The sequence below is a fragment of the Crinia signifera genome, chromosome 4, assembly GCF_055691185.1.
Source record: "Crinia signifera chromosome 4, ASM5569118v1, whole genome shotgun sequence".
In the NCBI taxonomy this organism is placed as follows: Eukaryota; Metazoa; Chordata; class Amphibia; order Anura; family Myobatrachidae; genus Crinia; species Crinia signifera.
In genome coordinates, this window is record NC_139220.1 from 59,507,956 (window position 1) to 59,528,749 (window position 20,794).

The following is a 20,794-nucleotide window of genomic DNA, read 5'->3' on the forward strand; positions in this document are numbered from 1 at the left end:
AAATCTGACTGTTTTTTACCCAATGCTTACAATGCCTAAAACAGGATGCACTTTTTCAACAGAAATGTAACACCAGAGAGAGCTTCGTTTTAGTTGATGTCAGCTTGGAATTAATATAGAAGTAAGTTTAAGCAATGATGATAATAATAATAACAGAATGAAAATCATTGAGTTTCAGATGTTTCATATAGCTATAATATAATTAAAACAGAAACTTATGTCTGATCTAGTCTAAATCATCAAAGAGCCTCTGTATGATATTGAATGCTTGTATTTTCAAGAAGATCCATATGTAGAAAAACTGAAGTTGTATGCTTACCTACCCATTCAGAAATGTTATTGTCTTGGAAAGTTTGTCCTTGGTTTATGTCTCAAGTTCATCTAACTGTGCTGGCATTTGTAGTCTTTTATAAGCAAAAGCAGTGCAGTTCCCAGCCAATCACATTTGAGAGGGCATTTTGTTTGTTTTGACCAAAATAGGAGTTATGCAATTAGTCATTCGGACAAATGGGTGTGCTTTTTAATTAACATATGTATGTGAGAAAGCCTCTGCATAGCAAAGGGTGTGATTTTTGTTTAAACTCCATTTCAGCATATTCATGACAAGCCAGGAGAGTTGAATTTGTAGATACTTATTGTTTATACTGAATTTTATAGAGCCTTTTAAGTTGTACATTTATTTAATGATACAAATCAAAATATTAATCATGGCTAAAATCACTCAATTCACTCAGTTTTAGAATACTGAGCAGTAGCTATTACTTAAACAAGTTCAAAACACCATTGAAAATAAAATCTAAAATTATGAGGAGACAGCTTAAATGTAACTTAAGCAGTCTGGATGATGTTTCCCAATGCCTACAATGCCCCAAAAGGGGAGCACTTTCTCACCAGGAATATAACACAAGAGAGAACTTTGTTTTGTGTGATGTTAGTTTGGAACTAATATAGAGATACTTCTGAATTCTTACCAATGGAAATAAAAGTAATGAAAAAAAATGAAAATATTCTTTGGAAATTGATTAGGAGCAGGGCATTTATAGTAAAAAAAAAATACACTTGCTAAAATAAAACATGTTTAATTTTGACATTAAAGTTCTATTAAACTATAGAAGCGAAAAGAAAGTAAATCCTATAGTAAATCTTACTGGATGTTACCCAATGCTTACAATGCCCAAAACAGGAAGCACTTTCTCAACAGAAATGTAACACGAGAGAGCTGCGTTTTAGGTGATGTCAGCTGGGAATTAATATAGAAGTAAGTTTAAGCAATGATGATAATAATAAAACAATGAAAATCATTGAGTTTCAGATGTTTCATATAGCTATAATATAATTAAAACATAAACGTATGTCTGATCTAGTCTAAATCATCAAAGAGCCTCTGTATGATATTGAATGCTTGTATTTTCAAGAAGATCCATATGTAGAAAAACTGAAGTTGTATGCTTACCTACCCATTCAGAAATGTTATTGTCTTGGAATGTTTGTCCTTGGTTTATGTCTCAAGTTCATCTAACTGTGCTGGCATTTGTAGTCTTTTATAAGCAAAAGCAGTGCAGTTCCCAGCCAATCACATTTGAGAGGGCATTTTGTTTGTTTTAACCAAAATAGGAGTTATGCAATTAGTCATTCGGACAAATGGGTGTGCTTTTTAATTAACATATGTATGTGAGAAAGCCTCTGCATAGCAAAAGGTGTGATTTTGTTTAAACTCCCTTTCAGCATATTCATGACAAGCCAGGAGAGTTGAATTTTGTAGATACTTATTGTTTATACTGAATTTTATAGAGCCTATTAAGTTGTACATTTATTTAATGATACAAATCAAAATATTAATCATGGCTAAAATTACTCAATTCTCTCAGTTTTAGAATACTGAGCAGTAGCTATTACTTAAACAATTTCAAAACACAATTGAAAATTAAATCTAAAATTATGAGGAGACAGCTTAAATGTAACTTAAGCAGTCTGGATGATGTTTCCCAATGCCTACAATGCCCCAAAAAGGGAGCACTTTCTCACCAGGAATATAACACAAGAGAGAACTTTGTTTTGTGTGATGTTAGTTTGGAACTAATATAGAGATATTTCTGAATTCTTACCAATGGAAATAAAAGTAATGAAAAAAAAATATGAAAATATTCTTTGGAAATTGATTATGAGCAGGGCATTTATAGTAAAAAAAAATACACTTGCTAAAATAAAACATGTTTAATTTTGACATTAAAGTTCTATTAAACTATAGAAGCGAAAAGAAAGTAAATCCTATAGTAAATCTTACTGGATGTTACCCAATGCTTACAATGCCCAAAACAGGAAGCACTTTCTCAACAGAAATGTAACACAAGAGAGAGCTTCGTTTTAGGTGATGTCAGCTTGGAATTAATATAGAGGTACTTCTGAATTCTTACCAATGGAAATAAAAGTAATGAAAAAAAAATATGAAAATATTCTTTGGAAATTGATTATGAGCAGGGCATTTATAGTAAAAAAAAATACACTTGCTAAAATAAAACATGTTTAATTTTGACATTAAAGTTCTATTAAACTATAGAAGCGAAAAGAAAGTAAATCCTATAGTAAATCTTACTGGATGTTACCCAATGCTTACAATGCCCAAAACAGGAAGCGCTTTCTCAACAGAAATGTAACACAAGAGAGAGCTTCGTTTTAGGTGATGTCAGCTTGGAATTAATATAGAAGTAAGTTTAAGCAATGATGATAATAATAAAACAATGAAAATCATTGAGTTTCAGATGTTTAACCCCTTCCCGCCCGCGGACGTACCGGTACGTCACGGCAGCGGGGTAGTTCGCGCACCTTGCCGTACCGGTACGTCCCCGCCGTGTCATGTCGCCTTGTCAAGTGACAAGGCGACATAGTATAGATGGCTGCTGTCATCAACAGCAGCCGATCGTGTCAGTGCGCCGGCGGACCAATGAGAGTGGTCCCGCCCCGCCGATCGCTGTGATTGGTCAGTCAGTCAGTCAGTCCTGACTAAACCAATCACAGCCTTTCTATTGAAAAAGGGATGTTTTGCTTCTCTTCCTGGGCTCTAACCCTCTCACTCGTGTTAGAGCCTTGGAAGGAGAAGCTGTGTCAGAGCTGTGTTAGAGTTTAGGCTGTTTAGGCTGTGTAAAATTGCGCTGATCACCACAATACCCCTGCCTATATCACCCTCCCTGTGGTCATCTGTGCTGGGATCACCCTCCATGTGGTCATCTGTGCAGGGATCACCCTCCCTGTGGTCACCCCTGCCTATATCACCCTCCCTGTGGTCATCTGTGCAGGGATCACACTCCCTGTGGTCACCCCTGCCTATATCACCCTCCCTGTGGTCATCTGTGCAGGGATCACCCTCCCTGTGGTCACCCCTGCCTATATCACCCTCCCTGTGGTCATCTGTGCTGGGATCACCCTCCCTGTGGTCACCCCTGCCTATATCACCCTCCCTGTGGTCATCTGTGCTGGGATCACCCTCCCTGTGGTCATCTGTGCTGTGATCACCCTCCCTGTGGTCATCTGTGCTGGGATCTCCCTCCCTGTGGTCATCTGTGCTGTGATCTCCCTCCCCAATGCTTACAATGCCCAAAACAGGAAGCACTTTCTCAACAGAAATGTAACACGAGAGAGCTGCGTTTTAGGATATGTCAGCTTGGAATTAATATAGAAGTAAGTTTAAGCAATGATGATAATAATAAAACAATTAAAATCATTGAGTTTCAGATGTTTCATATAGCTATAATATAATTAAAACATAAACGTATGTCTGATCTAGTCTAAATCATCAAAGAGCCTCTGTATGATATTGAATGCTTGTATTTTCAAGAAGATCCATATGTAGAAAAACTGAAGTTGTATGCTTACCTACCCATTCAGAAATGTTATTGTCTTGGAATGTTTGTCCTTGGTTTATGTCTCAAGTTCATCTAACTGTGCTGGCATTTGTAGTCTTTTATAAGCAAAAGCAGTGCAGTTCCCAGCCAATCACATTTGAGAGGGCATTTTGTTTGTTTTAACCAAAATAGGAGTTATGCAATTAGTCATTCGGACAAATGGGTGTGCTTTTTAATTAACATATGTATGTGAGAAAGCCTCTGCATAGCAAAAGGTGTGATTTTGTTTAAACTCCCTTTCAGCATATTCATGACAAGCCAGGAGAGTTGAATTTTGTAGATACTTATTGTTTATACTGAATTTTATAGAGCCTATTAAGTTGTACATTTATTTAATGATACAAATCAAAATATTAATCATGGCTAAAATTACTCAATTCTCTCAGTTTTAGAATACTGAGCAGTAGCTATTACTTAAACAATTTCAAAACACAATTGAAAATTAAATCTAAAATTATGAGGAGACAGCTTAAATGTAACTTAAGCAGTCTGGATGATGTTTCCCAATGCCTACAATGCCCCAAAAAGGGAGCACTTTCTCACCAGGAATATAACACAAGAGAGAACTTTGTTTTGTGTGATGTTAGTTTGGAACTAATATAGAGATATTTCTGAATTCTTACCAATGGAAATAAAAGTAATGAAAAAAAAATATGAAAATATTCTTTGGAAATTGATTATGAGCAGGGCATTTATAGTAAAAAAAATACACTTGCTAAAATAAAACATGTTTAATTTTGACATTAAAGTTCTATTAAACTATAGAAGCGAAAAGAAAGTAAATCCTATAGTAAATCTTACTGGATGTTACCCAATGCTTACAATGCCCAAAACAGGAAGCACTTTCTCAACAGAAATGTAACACAAGAGAGAGCTTCGTTTTAGGTGATGTCAGCTTGGAATTAATATAGAGGTACTTCTGAATTCTTACCAATGGAAATAAAAGTAATGAAAAAAAAATATGAAAATATTCTTTGGAAATTGATTATGAGCAGGGCATTTATAGTAAAAAAAAATACACTTGCTAAAATAAAACATGTTTAATTTTGACATTAAAGTTCTATTAAACTATAGAAGCGAAAAGAAAGTAAATCCTATAGTAAATCTTACTGGATGTTACCCAATGCTTACAATGCCCAAAACAGGAAGCGCTTTCTCAACAGAAATGTAACACAAGAGAGAGCTTCGTTTTAGGTGATGTCAGCTTGGAATTAATATAGAAGTAAGTTTAAGCAATGATGATAATAATAAAACAATGAAAATCATTGAGTTTCAGATGTTTAACCCCTTCCCGCCCGCGGACGTACCGGTACGTCACGGCAGCGGGGTAGTTCGCGCACCTTGCCGTACCGGTACGTCCCCGCCGTGTCATGTCGCCTTGTCAAGTGACAAGGCGACATAGTATAGATGGCTGCTGTCATCAACAGCAGCCGATCGTGTCAGTGCGCCGGCGGACCAATGAGAGTGGTCCCGCCCCGCCGATCGCTGTGATTGGTCAGTCAGTCAGTCCTGACTAAACCAATCACAGCCTTTCTATTGAAAAAGGGATGTTTTGCTTCTCTTCCTGGGCTCTAACCCTCTCACTCGTGTTAGAGCCTTGGAAGGAGAAGCTGTGTCAGAGCTGTGTTAGAGTTTAGGCTGTTTAGGCTGTGTAAAATTGCGCTGATCACCACAATACCCCTGCCTATATCACCCTCCCTGTGGTCATCTGTGCTGGGATCACCCTCCATGTGGTCATCTGTGCAGGGATCACCCTCCCTGTGGTCACCCCTGCCTATATCACCCTCCCTGTGGTCATCTGTGCAGGGATCACACTCCCTGTGGTCACCCCTGCCTATATCACCCTCCCTGTGGTCATCTGTGCAGGGATCACCCTCCCTGTGGTCACCCCTGCCTATATCACCCTCCCTGTGGTCATCTGTGCTGGGATCACCCTCCCTGTGGTCACCCCTGCCTATATCACCCTCCCTGTGGTCATCTGTGCTGGGATCACCCTCCCTGTGGTCATCTGTGCTGTGATCACCCTCCCTGTGGTCATCTGTGCTGGGATCTCCCTCCCTGTGGTCATCTGTGCTGTGATCACCCTCCCTGTGGTCATCTGTGCTGGGATCACCCTCCCTGTGGTCATCTGTGCTGTGATCACCCTCCCTGTAGTCACCACCTTTTTTTGTGTGTTGTGATCCGTATAATTTTTCTGTACCTTATCCGTACACCATAATTTTTCTGTGCGTTATTCGTACCCCCTAATTTTTCGGTGCATTTGTACCCCATAATTTTTTCTGTGCGTTATTCGTACCCCATAATTTTTCGGTGCATTTGTACCCCATAATTTTTTTTGTGCGTTACTCGTACCCCATAATTTTTCGGTGCATTTGTACCCCATAATTTTTTCTGTGCGTTATTCGTACCCCATAATTTTTCGGTGCATTTGTACCCCATAATTTTTTCTGTGCGTTACTCGTACCCCATAATTTTTCGGTGCATTTGTACCCCATAATTTTTTCTGTGCGTTACTTGTACACCGTAATTTTTCAGTGCATTTGTACCCCATAATTTTTCAGTGCATTCGCACACCATAATTTTTGCAGTGCATTTGCACATTGTCAGTGCTACAAAACCCCACACGTGTTGAAGCACCTCATAAATACATACACCAATAAAACTATGGCCCAACGAACATATACTGCCGAGGAGGCATACGCGTTTCTGGCCTCTGAAACTGAGTCTGCTAGCGAGGATGAGACAAATTTCCGTTTGTCATCCTCTTCATCATCTAGTGACTCTGATGAACCCCCGAGGAGGCAACGCAGGACTCCCACTGCAGTAGTCGAGTCCTCTGACCCCACATGGACAACCCCTGAAAACTACGTACCCCAGGTCCCTGAGTTCACAGGGAATCCAGGAATACAATTCAATTCAGCAGGGTTCAGAGAGCTGGACTTTTTTTAAAAAAAATTTAGTGATGATTTAGTTGATCTAATGGTCACCCAGACTAATGTTTATGCCCAACAATTTATTGAGCAAAACCCCACCTCTAATTATGCCCAGCCCCGCAAGTGGACCCCTGTACATAAAAATGAAATGGTTATATTTTGGGGCCTTGTACTGTGCATGGGGCTAGTGAAGAAGCCCACGATTAGGTCCTACTGGAGCACAGACATCTTATACAATACACCAATGTTCCGTGTGGCTATGTCAAGGACCCGCTTCGAAGCGATCCTTAGGTTTCTCCATTATAGGGATAATGCACAGTGCCCACCCCGGGATGACCCCAATTATGACCGGTTATATAAACTTAGACCCCTAATAGACCATTTTAGTACCAAGTTTGCCCAGGCATACATCCCCGAGAAGCACATTTCAATAGATGAGTCCCTGGTACATTTCAAAGGGAGGCTCCAATTCCGCCAGTACCTGCCAAGTAAGAGGGCAAGGTATGGCGTGAAGATGTACAAGCTGTGTGAGAGTACATCAGGGTACACACACAAATTTAGGATATATGAAGGTAGAGACACAAAAATAGACCCCCCACAATGCCCCCCCTTACTCGGAATTAGTGGGAAGATAGTGTGGGATTTGGTGCACCCACTGCTGGACCAGGGATACCACCTGTACCTGGATAATTTCTATACCAGCGTCCCACTATTCAAAAGCCTCGCTTCCAGAAGTACTGTGGCATGCGGCACTGCACGTAAAAATAATAGAAGCCTCCCTAGGTCGCTGCTTGGGCAAACACTTAGAAGGGGCGAGAGCAGGGCATTATGCAGCGACAATGTACTGTGTGTCAAGTATAGGGACAAGAGAGATGTCCTTATCTTGACAACAGTGCATGGCCATAGCAGCACCCCTGTCCCAGTGCGGGGCACAAGATACCGAAACCCCAAAACCCAACTGCATTGTGGATTATAATAGGTACATGGGGGGTCGACCTGTCAGATCAAGTGCTGAAGCCTTACAGTGCCATGAGAAAACAAGGTTCTGGTATAAAAAATTAGCTGTACACATAGTACAAATGGCACTGTACAACGCATTTGTACTACATCGATGTGCAGGCCAAAGGGGGACATTCCTGGAGTACCAAGAGGCAGTAATAAAGGCCCTTATTTTTGGCAACCAGGAACAGGGGGGCCCTAGTACTTCTGGAAGCGAGGCCTCGCGAATTGTACCAGGGCAACATTTTCCGATTGAAGTCCCCCACACTGGAAAGAAAGGAAGGTCCCAGAAACAATGTAGAGTATGCTACAAAAAGGGGATAAGAAAGGACACAACTTACCAATGTGAAACCTGCCCCACACAACCCGGCTTGTGTATCAAAGATTGTTTTAAGATATATCACACTTCCCTTGAATTTTAATGTACTCCACACAGCTTGTACAAAGAGCCGCATGCCATTACCTTCCCTTCTGAGTCTTGCCATGTGTCCAAACAGAAATTTACAAACACATATATGCTATTGCCATACTCAGGAGAAAAAGCACCCCATAATATGTTACACAATTTCTCCTATTAACCCTTGTGAAAATGGCACTTTTTGATCTAAAGCTACATATTAATGGAAAAAATTAGTTTTTTTTTTTATTTTCACAGCCCATAACAATTTGACAAAACACCAGTGGGGTCAAAATGCTCACTACGGCCGTAAGTGAGTTCCATGAGGGGGGCTAGTAACAAAAAGGTATCACTTGCTTGGGATTTCCACTGCACAGGTACAATATGGGCTCTGCAAATGCAAGATGGCGCCCAAAAACCATTCCAGCAAACTCTGTGATAAAATGGCACTCCTTCCCTTCTGAAGCCTGCTGTCTGCCCAAATAGCGTTTTACAACCATATATGGGGTATTGCCATACTCAGGAGAAATTGTGTAATACATTTTGGGGTGCTTTTTCTACTATTGCCCTTTGTGGAAGTATAAAATTATGGGGTGAATCTACAAATTAATGGAAAAAATGACATTTTTCATTTTCACGTATCGATGCCTAACAATTTGACAAAACACCAGTGGGGTCAAAGTACTCACTATACCCATAGATGAGTTCCTTGAGGGGTGTAGTTTACAAAATGGTATCACTTGTTGGGGTTTTTGACTGCTCTGATACAACAGGGGTTCTGCAAATGCAACATGGCGCATGAAAACCATTCCAGCAAAATCTGCGCCAAAAACGCCAAATGGTGCACCTTCCCTTCTGAAGCCTGCTGTCTGATCAAATAGCGTTTTACAACCATATATGGGGTATTGCCATACTCAGGAGAAATTGTGTAACAAATTTTGGGGTGCTTTTTCTACTATTGCCCTTTGTGGAAGTATAAAATTATGTTGTGAATCTACAAATTAATGGAAAAAATGACATTTTTCATTTTCACGTATCGATGCCTAACAATTTGACAAAACACCAGAGGGGTCAAAGTACTCACTATACCCATAGATGAATTCCCTGAGGGGTGTAGTTTGCAAAATGGGGTCACTTGTGGGGGGGTTCTGCTGTATTGGTGCTTCGGGGGTCTTGCTAATGCGACATAGCACCCACCATTCATTCCACCAGAATCTGTGCTGCAAAATCCAAATATCACTCCTTCCCTTCTGAGTCCTGCCATGCACCCAAATGGTATTTTTTGGTCACATATGAGGCATTGCCGTACTCGGGAGAAATTTCGGCACAGATTTTGGGGTGCTTTGTCTCCTTCATTCCTTGTGAAAATGAAAAATTTTGAGCCAGAACTGCATTTTTGTGTAAAAAAATGTAATTTTGCATTTTCACAGCCCAGTTGTACCAAAATTGGTGAAACCCCTGGGGGTTTGAAATGTACACTATACCCCTAGATAAATTCCCTGAGGGGTGTAGTTTGCAAAATGGGGTCACTTGTGGGGGAGGTTCCTAACTTTTAGCATCTTATGGTGCCTAGAAACCTACATGGTGCATAAAAAATAATCTCATAAAAAGGAGGCTCCAAAATCAAGTAGGTGATCCTTCTATTATGAAGCCTGTGGTTTGGTCAATGTGCACACTAGGGCCACATATAGGATATTTATGAAAACAAAAGAATTGGGGGAAATCAATTTTTAGTCACATTTCTCTAGTAAAATCTACTGTGTTCCTTAGAAAAATGTATTAAAATTGAAAATTTGCTAAAAAAATGAAATTTTGAAATTTCACCTACACTTTGTTTTAATTCCTGTGAAACACCTAAAGGGTTAACAAACTTTCAAAATGCTGTTTTGAATACTGTGAGGGGTGCAGTTTTTGAAATGGCATCATTTATGGAGGTGTCTCACATACAAGTCAATCAAAGTCACATCAGAACTGAACTGGTCCCTAAAAAAATCAGTGTTTGAAATTTTCTTGAAAATTTGAGAATTTGCTATTTATATTTTAAGCCTCCTAGTGTCCAAAAAAATTAAAAGGAGGTTGAAATAATGAAGGCAACATAAAGTAGACATATGGTCTTTGTTAGTTATTAACTATTTTGAGTGGTATGATTATTTGTCTCACAAGCAGAAAATTTAACATTTTGCAAATTGCAAAATTTTCAATTTTTTTTTCCAAATTTTGGTATTTTTCACAAAAAAACACAGAATGTATCGACCAAAATTTGACACTAACTTAAAGTACAATGTGTCACGAGAAAACAATCTCAAAATCTGTTGGATAAGTAAAAGCATTAGAAAGTTATTCCCACATAAATTGACACATATCTGAGCTTCCGGTTCCTGTGGGGATGTGAGCAGACGTGCACCTCGGAGCTCCGCAGCCGCCCCAGCACTACTAAGCTACCCCGGTGCCCTCATCGTGACTTACCGACCTGCCGAAGCTGTAATCCCGTCTCCCTGGACACCTGCCGCATCGCTGTGTCAGCCTAAATGGAGCAGCGCAAACTAGAAGGAGAGAACAAACGGCGCACACAGAAAGACAGAGCCGCGCCCAAGATGGCGGACGCACCTGAGCTGGAGCCGCAGCCGCAGCGTTCTCATCCACACCACTCGGGGAGCACAGTGAGTACAGGGAGAGAGTCTCACCTGGCAGATACACAGGCAGACTTGTTCAGCCAAATCCATGCCACCACTGCCCCCCTGCTACCTATGTCTCCCTCCCCACAGCATACTGCCCCCCTGGCATATGAAGATATTGTACGCGCGGTAGGAGAGACAGTGAACCCCATAATGGAAGCTCACTCTGCCAAACTAACCCAGGCCATTCAGGATGTCAAATCCCAGATAAAACAAGTCACCAAAAAGGTACAAGTGACAGAGCAAAGGCTGGGAGAGGTATTTGAGGACGTGGCCAAATTAAAATCCTGCACTGACTCCCTACAGAAGTCTCAGTATCAGCTCATGAATAAGGTGGACAGTCTTGAGAATCGCTCAAGGAGAAATAATCTTAGAATTATTGGTTTACCTGAGTCTATCAAGGGTCCTGCTTTGTACTCATTTGTCGCACAGACACTCCCTGGTATTCTAGGGGTGCAGGAGCAGTGTAATGGAATTGTGGTGGAGAGGGCACACAGGTTGGGCCCGTCACGGCAAGACCCAGATTCTAGGCCTCGCCCAGTGATCTTTAAGTGCTTAAACTTTCTGCATAAAGAAACCTTATGGATGGCATACAGGAAAATCAAACGTCTTCAGTGGAATGGTAGTAATTTACTAATGTTCCAAGACTATTCGGCTGAAGTGCTGAGAGCCCGAAAGGAATTTTCCCCAATATGTACAAAACTAGTGAAAGAGGGCAGAAAATTTGCACTTTTGTTTCCAGCACGGCTTCGCCTATTCCAGGGGGATGCATTTAAAGATTTCTCAAATCCTCAGGATGCTGAAACATTTATCGCAGAGGAAGCTCAGGGCGAATCTCACCATTCTTCTTCTGAGAATGACTTATAACAAATCACCATGATGGGTGACAGATGACCATACTACGGTGATTAGGGCACGGTCTAAATGTTAATGATCACTATGGTTACATAGATTTCTCCCGTGAAATATCAATCAGAAAAAAAAAAAATGCCATACAGCTTTGGACCCCCCCTCCCTTACGTTTGATTTAACTTGAAGTAAAGACTTGTAACATGTGTGGATTAGAGGGTTCATGAGGACTTGCTCATAAAGTTTCTCTTTTTTTTTTTTTTTGTTGGTCTGAAGTGTAATCAGGCAAAGGTATATTATTATACACGGAAGGAAAATTTGATAGATTATTACAACCAAAGTTTTTGCATTGTTACCTGATGTTTTGTAAATAAGAAAAATGCTGGGGCGGTTAGCGTCACTTCAAGGCCGAGACTAAGAGAAACTTGGTCTCTGCTTCTGTTATGTTTCACACTGGAAGACCGGGAAACCCATTGAGGCCCTGGTTTTTCGGAGGTCCAGGTGGAACAGAGGAGGAGTTGGGCATGATTGGGCTCATGTTTAGTCTTCTGGTCTGGTACCAGGCTCTGAATCTGAGCTCAATAGCCAAAAGGAACACCTCCATGTCTTTTGACGAACAAAAAGATGTTAATGTTAGTGTTTTTTTTTTATATTATCTTATATTATTATATTGATTTGCTTTTCCCCAGTGTGTCTTGTCTCCCCCACTACTCCCTTAATTCCCTAGAGAGTATCATACGGGTTCGGTCTCTGCAAATAACTGACTTCCTTTATGTATATCACGCCTTACATTTGTACTCGGTTGATTTATCAATCTCATGGTGCAACTGAAAATTGGTACACTTAATGTACGTGGTCTCCATCTACCTTCGAAAAGGGAAATTTTTTTACACTACTTGAACAAATTAAAGATGGACGTAATGTATCTCCAAGAGACACATTTGTTGCCCCCTGAATTGTTCAAATTAAATACTTTGGGCTGGACCCTACAAGCCGCAGCCCATTACAATTCTAAGTCAAGAGGAGTGGCAATTTTAACTAAGAAAAATATTCCCATTACTGTTCACTCAACGGTAAAAGACCCAGAAGAACGATATGTCATATTAGAAGCCACAGTTTATGCCACTCGCTACACACTTTGTAACATCTATGCACCGAATGTCCATTCACCAGAATTTTTCCGTAATGTTATGACTCTTTTATCTCCTAACATGGCTGGTTTTATTATTCTAGCAGGCGACTTTAATGCGACCTCCTCCTCAACTTTGGATACAGATGGCGCCGGCCTTATTATTGCCGCCTGGACGCCATGGCGGAGGTTCTGGCGCATCGATATTTTTATGGCGCTGGCGTCCGCCAAGCGACATGGTTGCTCGCCATGTAATACAATCTGCCACCACTGGGTGGCTAATGCTCCATCAAGATACAGTCGGAGTGATTCCTCCATTCGCCGTATTACTATACTGTATGAGAAGCTCGTGCGCGATTAGACGCTCATGCACGATGAGGTGCTCGTGGGAAATGATAAAGTACAGTACAGTACAGTAAAGTAAATTAAAATGAGACACTAGTGAACGTACAATACAGTACAAGTGAGCAAATGGAGGAGGCGCTGAAGTCAAAGTGCCTCCTGCCTTTCCAGAGTTGGACGGTATCGACTTGCGCTAAAATAAAGTACAGTACTACAGTACATGACAGCACTAATCTATGAAAGGACAAACTCAGACAATCCATGAAAGAACTACAGGTATCAGACGCTGGCGGGCCGTCCTCGGGGTTCTCGCAAGGGGGGCGTCTCAGAGGCTGCAGGGGTACTGGTTTTGCCATCACATCCTGCCACGGATTACATGACAGTACAGTAGTCTAGTGGTTAGCTGCGCGGCAAACCAAGCAGGAGGCCCGAGTTCGATTACGGAGGGGAGGGGGTTGTAAGATAATTTTGATGTTTATTTATTTATTTATTCATTTATTCATTCATTTATTTATTTATTTATTTATTTATTTATTTATAAATGCACAGTAATCAATAAAGCTAGCGTAGACCACTAAATGTGTACTGAAGGATTCACAAGCCGAGTCCTGACAGACCAGACTTCACGGAGGTTCAGGCGCATCTGCGGCCGAATCTAGATAGTACACTCGGGAGATTTAGCCGCTAATGCGACTGAACCTCCGCGAGGACCAAGAGTTACAGTATGAGTTGAAGCGTCCAGTGCGAGGTTTGCCGGGGGTGACTGGTTTAAGAAAGCCCTATTTCACACGCTGCAATACTGTATTGTCTCTTGCAAGGAGTAATGAAGTCAAGCGCCTCCTCCCCTCCCCCCAGGGGTGGAGGGGGTCGGCTAATACAGGTCATTACACTTCAACATCTCCTGCAGAGCAAAGAATCCACGAAGGGGCGGGCCGTGCCGTCCTCGGGGTTCTCGCCAGGGGGGCGTCTCAGAGGCTGCAGGGGTACTGGTTTTGCCATCACAACTGCTGCTCCTCCTCCTCCTGCCACGGTTTACATGACCGTGCAGTAGTCTAGTGGTTAGCTGCGCGGCAATCCAAGCAGGAGGCCCGAGTTCGATTACGGAGGGGAGGGGGTTGTAAGATAATTTTGATGTTTATTTATTTATTCATTCATTCATTTATTTATTTATAAATGCACAGTAATCAATAAAGCTAGCGTAGACCACTAAATGTGTACTGAAGGATTCACAAGCCGAGTCCTGACAGACCAGACTTCACGGAGGTTCAGGCGCATCTGCGGCCGAATCTAGATAGTACACTCGGGAGATTTAGCCGCTAATGCGACTGAACCTCCGCGAGGACCAAGAGTTACAGTATGAGTTGAAGCGTCCAGTGCGAGGTTTGCCGGGGGTGACTGGTTTAAGAAAGCCCTATTTCACACGCTGCAATACTGTATTGTCTCTTGCAAGGAGTAATGAAGTCAAGCGCCTCCTCCCCTCCCCCCAGGGGTGGAGGGGGTCGGCTAATACAGGTCATTACACTTCAACATCTCCTGCAGAGCAAAGAATCCACGAAGGGGCGGGCCGTGCCGTCCTCGGGGTTCTCGCCAGGGGGGCGTCTCAGAGGCTGCAGGGGTACTGGTTTTGCCATCACAACTGCTGCTCCTCCTCCTCCTGCCACGGTTTACATGACCGTGCAGTAGTCTAGTGGTTAGCTGCGCGGCAATCCAAGCAGGAGGCCCGAGTTCGATTACGGAGGGGAGGGGGTTGTAAGATAATTTTGATGTTTATTTATTTATTCATTCATTCATTTATTTATTTATAAATGCACAGTAATCAATAAAGCTAGCGTAGACCACTAAATGTGTACTGAAGGATTCACAAGCCGAGTCCTGACAGACCAGACTTCACGGAGGTTCAGGCGCATCTGCGGCCGAATCTAGATAGTACACTCGGGAGATTTAGCCGCTAATGCGACTGAACCTCCGCGAGGACCAAGAGTTACAGTATGAGTTGAAGCGTCCAGTGCGAGGTTTGCCGGGGGTGACTGGTTTAAGAAAGCCCTATTTCACACGCTGCAATACTGTATTGTCTCTTGCAAGGAGTAATGAAGTCAAGCGCCTCCTCCCCTCCCCCCAGGGGTGGAGGGGGTCGGCTAATACAGGTCATTACACTTCAACATCTCCTGCAGAGCAAAGAATCCACGAAGGGGCGGGCCGTGCCAGACGTGCTTCCAGAGCTGGCGGGCCATCCTCAGGGTTTTTTCTATTGGAATACAGTGTGTACAGTATTTTGTAGAATGATATTTAATAAAACTATACAGTACAGTATGTCCTAGCGATTTAGTATCTCCAAACTCTTTTAAATAAAGTTTTGGGCGCATGATGAAAGTCATGTGTCTAGGACCCCCGCGCCGAAATTTTGCGTCACCTGTGCTTTATTGTACTGTATGCTGTGCACCACTGCATTGTACAGTACAATGGCGGAGCGCAGAGAGGGCCCGTACAGCACCCGGGAGCTGAGGCACCTTGTGCGCTGGAGAGACAGGACTCTCTCCAGCAACAAGGAGAAAATGAAGGCCTACAGAAAGACCCGCAGGGCTATCCTTAGGGACACTGGCCGTCAGCGGTCTATCCGCTCCTTAGAGCGGCGCTGGAGTGACCTGGTCAGGAGGGATCCTGAGAGACTTCAGGCCATCAGGCGCTGTAAGCACAGTACTGTACCGAGGGGGGTACAGGGAGGGGGGGTTGGCGGCTCTAGAGAGCACCGTCGATATGGTCTGTGTGGGCCCTGGGCAGCAGACCATATCAACGGCGCACTTTCACAGTACGGGATGCGGTCATAATGTCGAATGACATAATGTCGAATGTCAAAATGTCGACACCACAATGTCAAATGTGTAAAAATGCCCTAAGCATCGCGAGCGAAGCGAGCGATGCGAGGGTCCGATTCACTATGTCAATAGTGTCCATGTCGACACTGTTGACATTTCGGGCCAAAAAAAACCCAAAAGAGCAATTCGACATAACCCCAGTCAACATTATGGCAGTCGACATTTTTGAAATGTCGACATTAACCCATGTCGACATTTTTACACATTTGACATTGTGGTGTCGACATTTTGACATTCGACATTATGTCATTCGACATTTCAATCCACACCCTACAGTACATGTACTGTACAGTACACCATAAACAATTGGGGCTGTGTGTGAATAGGGATCAACAATGCGGTGTACTGTAGGAAGGAAGAGGAGGATGAGGTGGAGCAGCAGGAGGACCAGGAGCCAGGCAGTGAGTACAGTGGTCCGGTGGAGGGGGGGCTTTGTGGGATGCGGAGGTGGGGGTTGGCTGTTGAAGTGGTTGGAAGTGCAGGTGGTTCTGGAGGAACTGAAGATGCCGTTCAGCGAAGGCATTCACTTTGGGGTGCACTGCATTGAGTGTCACGCAGCCTTTGGGCCTTTGCTGGTTGTACAGTACATATGTACACATCCCAGCATGCCACTTTTTGTATACAGTACAGTATGATGGATTGTTAAAACTGTGGCATGGCATGCTGGGTGGGATGTGTACAGTACTTCCACAACAATTGGAGGGCCATGACTTTGACACAACCGTTCTATGGAGTTCTAAAAGTAGAAGGGAATTTACTGTACAGTACAGTACGTTTACAATGTTTTTTTTTTTTTTTTTTAATGCAGCATTACTAGGCCACACCCGGGAAGAAGAGGCGGTTCCCCTCGACACCGAGGAGGAAGAGGAGGATGAGGTGGAGCAGCAGGAGGACCAGGAGCCAGGCAGTGAGTACAGTGGTCCGGTGGAGGGGGTGCTTTGTGGGATGCGGAGGTGGGGGTTGGCTGTTGAAGTGGTTGGAAGTGCAGGTGGTTCTGGAGGAACTGAAGATGCCGTTCAGCGAAGGCATTCACTTTGGGGTGCACTGCATTGAGTGTCACGCAGCCTTTGGGCCTTTGCTGGTTGTACAGTACATATGTACACATCCCAGCATGCCACTTTTTGTATACAGTACAGTATGATGGATTGTTAAAACTGTGGCATGGCATGCTGGGTGGGATGTGTACAGTACTTCCACAACAATTGGAGGGCCATGACTTTGACACAACCGTTCTATGGAGTTCTAAAAGTAGAAGGGAATTTACTGTACAGTACAGTACGTTTACAATGTTTTTTTTTTTTTTAATGCAGCATCACTAGGCCACACCCGGGAAGAAGAGGCGGTTCTCCTCGACACCGAGGAGGAAGAGGAGGATGAGGTGGAGCAGCAGGAGGACCAGGAGCCAGGCAGTGAGTACAGTGGTCCGGTGGAGGGGGTGCTTTGTGGGATGCGGAGGTGGGGGTTGGCTGTTGAAGTGGTTGGAAGTGCAGGTGGTTCTGGAGGAACTGAAGATGCCGTTCAGCGAAGGCATTCACTTTGGGGTGCACTGCATTGAGTGTCACGCAGCCTTTGGGCCTTTGCTGGTTGTACAGTACATATGTACACATCCCAGCATGCCACTTTTTGTATACAGTACAGTATGATGGATTGTTAAAACTGTGGCATGGCATGCTGGGTGGGATGTGTACAGTACTTCCACAACAATTGGAGGGCCATGACTTTGACACAACCGTTCTATGGAGTTCTAAAAGTAGAAGGGAATTTACTGTACAGTACAGTACGTTTACAATGTTTTTTTTTTTTTTTTTTAATGCAGCATTACTAGGCCACACCCGGGAAGAAGAGGCGGTTCCCCTCGACACCGAGGAGGAAGAGGAGGATGAGGTGGAGCAGCAGGAGGACCAGGAGCCAGGCAGTGAGTACAGTGGTCCGGTGGAGGGGGTGCTTTGTGGGATGCGGAGGTGGGGGTTGGCTGTTGAAGTGGTTGGAAGTGCAGGTGGTTCTGGAGGAACTGAAGATGCCGTTCAGCGAAGGCATTCACTTTGGGGTGCACTGCATTGAGTGTCACGCAGCCTTTGGGCCTTTGCTGGTTGTACAGTACATATGTACACATCCCAGCATGCCACTTTTTGTATACAGTACAGTATGATGGATTGTTAAAACTGTGGCATGGCATGCTGGGTGGGATGTGTACAGTACTTCCACAACAATTGGAGGGCCATGACTTTGACACAACCGTTCTATGGAGTTCTAAAAGTAGAAGGGAATTTACTGTACAGTACAGTACGTTTACAATGTTTTTTTTTTTTTTTTTAATGCAGCATCACTAGGCCACACCCGGGAAGAAGAGGCGGTTCTCCTCGACACCGAGGAGGAAGAGGAGGATGAGGTGGAGCAGCAGGAGGACCAGGAGCCAGGCAGTGAGTACAGTGGTCCGGTGGAGGGGGTGCTTTGTGGGATGCGGAGGTGGGGGTTGGCTGTTGAAGTGGTTGGAAGTGCAGGTGGTTCTGGAGGAACTGAAGATGCCGTTCAGCGAAGGCATTCACTTTGGGGTGCACTGCATTGAGTGTCACGCAGCCTTTGGGCCTTTGCTGGTTGTACAGTACATATGTACACATCCCAGCATGCCACTTTTTGTATACAGTACAGTATGATGGATTGTTAAAACTGTGGCATGGCATGCTGGGTGGGATGTGTACAGTACTTCCACAACAATTGGAGGGCCATGACTTTGACACAACCGTTCTATGGAGTTCTAAAAGTAGAAGGGAATTTACTTTACAGTACAGTACGTTTACAATGTTTTTATTTTTTTTTATTTTTAATGCAGCATCACTAGGCCACACCCGGGTAGAAGAGGCGGTTCTCCTCGACACCGAGAAGGAACAGGAGGAGGAGGTGGAGCAGCAGGAGGACCAGGAGCCAGGCAGTGAGTACAGTGGTCCGGTGGAGGGGGTGCTTTGTGGGATGCGGAGGTGGGGGTTGGCTGTTGAAGTGGTTGGAAGTGCAGGTGGTTCTGGAGGAACTGAAGATGCCGTTCAGCGAAGGCATTCACTTTGGGGTGCACTGCATTGAGTGTCACGCAGCCTTTGGGCCTTTGCTGGTTGTACAGTACATATGTACACATCCCAGCATGCCACTTTTTGTATACAGTACAGTATGATGGATTGTTAAAACTGTGGCATGGCATGCTGGGTGGGATGTGTACAGTACTTCCACAACAATTGGAGGGCCATGACTTTGACACAACCGTTCTATGGAGTTCTAAAAGTAGAAGGGAATTTACTTTACAGTACAGTACGTTTACAATGTTTTTATTTTTTTTTATTTTTAATGCAGCATCACTAGGCCACACCCGGGTAGAAGAGGCGGTTCTCCTCGACACCGAGAAGGAACAGGAGGAGGAGGTGGAGCAGCAGGAGGACCAGGAGCCAGGCAGTGAGTACAGTGGTCCGGTGGAGGGGGTGCTTTGTGGGATGCGGAGGTGGGGGTTGGCTGTTGAAGTGGTTGGAAGTGCAGGTGGTTCTGGAGGAACTGACAATGCCTTTGGTGTAGGACTTCACTTTGGGGGGGCTCTGCGCTGGGTGTCACGCAGACTTTGGGCCTTGCCTGTTTGTACAGTACACTACTGTAGGTGGGTGGTGCCCGCTTGGAGATGGTGTGTAGACATTTCAATCTACACCATTAGGACCTTCTTCTATGGAGTTGTACTGTACAGTACATGTTCAGTACAGTACCTGTAAGTAGGCAAATGATGTTTTTTTTCCTGTACTACTGTATTTTCCTTTCTCCACTCAGACATCATTGAGGTGGAGGCCATGGAGCTGGAGGAAGATGAGGAGGAGGACGATGAAAGTGGTAAGAATTACTGTAGTACTGCACTGTAACCAGAGGTGTAAAAGTGATGGGCAACTGGTTTCCAATGGTAGAGGGAACTGAGTTCCGCCTCTGACACAGTCCTGAACAGTAAATCCAATAGAAAAGCCTGTCCCACCCACCAGCTTCTTCTTTTGGCATGGCATGCTTTATTTTATGGCATACTGTACAGTACAGTACGACCACCACCGTTGAAGTGAAGAAGGGCCACTAAGTGGAACAGGTTCTGTACATGCTGTATTGTAATGCTCACTTTTTCTCCCACTACAGTGCCAATCGTCCATGGGGGCCCAAGACACCAACTGCGGATAAGCCAGCACAGGCCAGGATCAGACTCGCAGGGGCCTGGCCCGGGTTCCGGCCCCAATTATAGAGGTACAGTTACAGTACAGTATGTCAGTGGTTGGGATTGCTTTTGTAGAATAATAATACAGTACAGTACAGTACTTACCGTACAGTACACTATAGTAACGTTAACATTTTACTTCCCCACCACAGAACAACAACAGAGGGCTCAGCGGCTCAGGGCGCTTGAGGCGGTGCGGGTGCTGATGCACCAGTTCATTGATTTCATTTTCCAATTTTTAGTTCGTTTAATTTAATTGTTATTCTGGCGTTGTTTCTTTTTTTTTCATACTGTATTTATAAATATTTTATTGTTACTCCAATGTATCCTTGTCTTTTTTCCAGCGTGAGACGATACTGTACAGTAACTTATTGTATGCTACTGCAAATACTGAATACTGTAGTAAACACTTTTATTGACAGCAGATGGATGATATGGCATACAGTACAATCAGTGGGGAAAAGGTAGCAAGGTAC

At 43.6% G+C, this 20,794-nt stretch overlaps 1 long non-coding RNA gene across 1 annotated transcript; it reads left to right on the top strand.

The window, feature by feature from the left end:
- The first annotated feature begins 19,435 nt into the window (after nt 1-19,435).
- LOC146072329 (uncharacterized) lies at nt 19,436-20,319 on the top strand. Its single transcript, XR_014473061.1, has 3 exons — nt 19,436-19,534; nt 19,895-19,954; nt 20,243-20,319. It is a non-coding gene; the product is annotated as an uncharacterized LOC146072329 (long non-coding RNA).
- The last annotated feature ends 475 nt before the right edge of the window (nt 20,320-20,794 follow it).